Here is a 2500-nt window from a genome sequence, read left to right on the forward strand (position 1 = left end):
GATTTGAGAGAGAGAGAGAGAGAGAGAGAGAGAGAGAGAGAGAGAGAGAGAGAGAGAGAGAGAGAGAGAGAGAGAGAGAGAGAGAGAGAGAGACTGCAATGGTTGGCTGCCAGTGAAAGCGTCGAGTTTTCACTGGAAGGACACAATAAATAGAATAAAATATAATAATAATATCTTAGGTTAAGTCAGGCGTACAGTCAGCCACAACAGCAGTGACCGCGAGAAAACTAACACAATTTCCCTTGCATTGTAAATAACTCTTCCAACCACTACAAAACGTACACGGCGAAAAAAAAATTAAAAAATAAATAAATAAAAATAAACAAATAAATAAATAAATAAATAAATAAGAAAAAAAAATACCGTCTGTCAATTCATCCGATCTGTCACTCAAATTTAGAAGGTCAGTCTTGATCACTCCTTTGTTGGAGTTGAAGGGGCAGTGTTACCCTAACCCCCAACCCATCCCAGCGACCTTTATTGTGCAGCTGACAAACATCACCAAGCACAAATATTTGATATATCAAAGACACAAGTGTGATTCACGAACCCATCAAACAAGTGTGCAAACTGAGTGCATGAGATAAAATTCAAGTGTGATTCCGCGCCACACATTTGGTGGAGGAAGGCGTCCAAAGATTTCTGAAAAAATTGTGTTTGTTATTTTTCCCGCGTGGTCACGTCTTTTGTCGCCGACTGTAAGTTAGGTTTGGTTAGATAGGGTTAGGTTAGGTCATCACGCATGCTTTTGAGTTGCCACCCACTTCATTATCACCAACATGTTTTTTGAGTTACAGTGCCAGTCACCACACCAATCTATCTGGCAATATTTAAACCACTGCTGCATGTCACGACCACCACAGCAGAGCCCTCACTCAGTCCCAGTCCCAGCCAGCATCAACAATTCAGCCCAGCGCCCACACCCACGCCCCTTCAGTACTGGGACGCCCTAATTCTAATGGTAATAGTAAAAGTCGGGTGAAGCGATGTTAGAGTGGGTACAGTGGAAGGAAATAGTTAGAATAATGTAAAGTTAAAAATAACAGTTTGTGGACATTCCTATCCTTCCTTATTATTTTAGGTTGCAGGTAGCGCTAATACTGGGACGCATTTTGGCACTGTCCTTATAGTACTGGAACGCATTTTGGCATTGTCCTTATGGTACTGGAACGCATTTTGGCACTGTCCTTATAGTACTGGAACGCATTTTGGCACTGTCCTTATATATACATCCCTTCCGCTCTCTTTTCCCGGCTCCCCCTTCGCAGCTCTCACTCAGCTAATCTCAACGTCACATGTATGGAGCCACGCTATTGGTCAACAAGAGAAAGGGAGATAATAAATGGGGGAAAATGGAACTAAAATAGTAGATAGATAGGAAAATGGGTAACGATTGGAAGAAATGGAAATAAAACATATCATATTCATTGGTGGGTTTGAGCGAGTGGCGTCTCTACTCTGGACACCCGCGACCCGCCATGCTTTGACAGTGAAGGCCTGAATCGCCCTATGTTGACTTTCCCGTGCTTACATATACATAAACCAGTAGTAATTGTTGCTTTTTTATATTTCTCGTGGTGTGATTACGGGATTAATTTCAACTTACCAGCGTGTCCCATTAAGAGTGACTGCAGAAGTGTTCCTTGGCCTGTCAGCTTGCTTTGGGGGATTGTCTCAGTCCGTCTTTAAGTGTTCCGTCTCTGTTCCGTCTCTTATCTCTGTGTTCCTTGTGTGTCTATCTTTGTGTTCCTTGTCTCTGTCTCTATCTCTGTGTTCCTTGTCTCTGTCTCTATCTCTGTGTTCCTTGTCTCTGTCTCTATCTCTGTGTTCCTTGTCTCTGTCTCTATCTCTGTGTTCCTCGTCTCTATCTCCGTGTTCCTTGTCTCTATCTGCCCGGCTTGCTTGCTGGTGTCTAGTACAGCCATGTCTGCCCCAACGCTCTCACTCCTACAAATCTTCGCTATTTCTACAGTAATTCAGCTTGTACAGTATCAACATACCCGAAACTTGGTCACACATCCTTACACTTCCCCATGGCGGTCCGACGAGGCTCAGATCACAACAAACTGCGTGGAAGGAGGGATAAACTCACCGCTATTCACTGACCACCATCATGCCAAGGTAACACTAATAGCTGGCAACTGAGGGGACTTCTATCAGCGGAAGGAAGGAATCAGCTGTTCAGTGCCCGCGCTTCTCAAATGATAAAGTTGGCGCCAAATTCAGATTTTTTTACTCTATTCTTATATTTATTTGATACACAACTCTTTCCTGTGGTCCATTTTCATAAACGCTTTAATCTCTCACTTAGATTATTTTTCAAGGCTACAGAGATGATTAGCGAGGTTTTCAAGTGTGTTTTAATGTAGAAATCATGTCACTCTGCCTCTAAAAACGTAAAAATGCCACTTCTTTCTCACCACGACTATTTTCCAAGGCTATAGAGATGATCAGGGAGGTTTTCAAGTGTTTCTCCAGTTAGAAGAGTGGAAATCTTGTC

At 42.8% G+C, this 2500-nt stretch overlaps 1 protein-coding gene across 1 annotated transcript in view; it reads right to left on the reverse strand.

Moving 5' to 3' along the window:
- The window catches only part of LOC123509837 (proton-associated sugar transporter A-like), a 25293-nt gene that overhangs the window by 9132 nt on the left and 13661 nt on the right, over positions 1-2500 (reverse strand). The gene's annotated exons all lie outside the window — the stretch shown is intronic.

This window comes from Portunus trituberculatus, chromosome 3 (assembly GCF_017591435.1).
Source record: "Portunus trituberculatus isolate SZX2019 chromosome 3, ASM1759143v1, whole genome shotgun sequence".
Taxonomy (NCBI): domain Eukaryota; kingdom Metazoa; phylum Arthropoda; class Malacostraca; order Decapoda; family Portunidae; genus Portunus; species Portunus trituberculatus.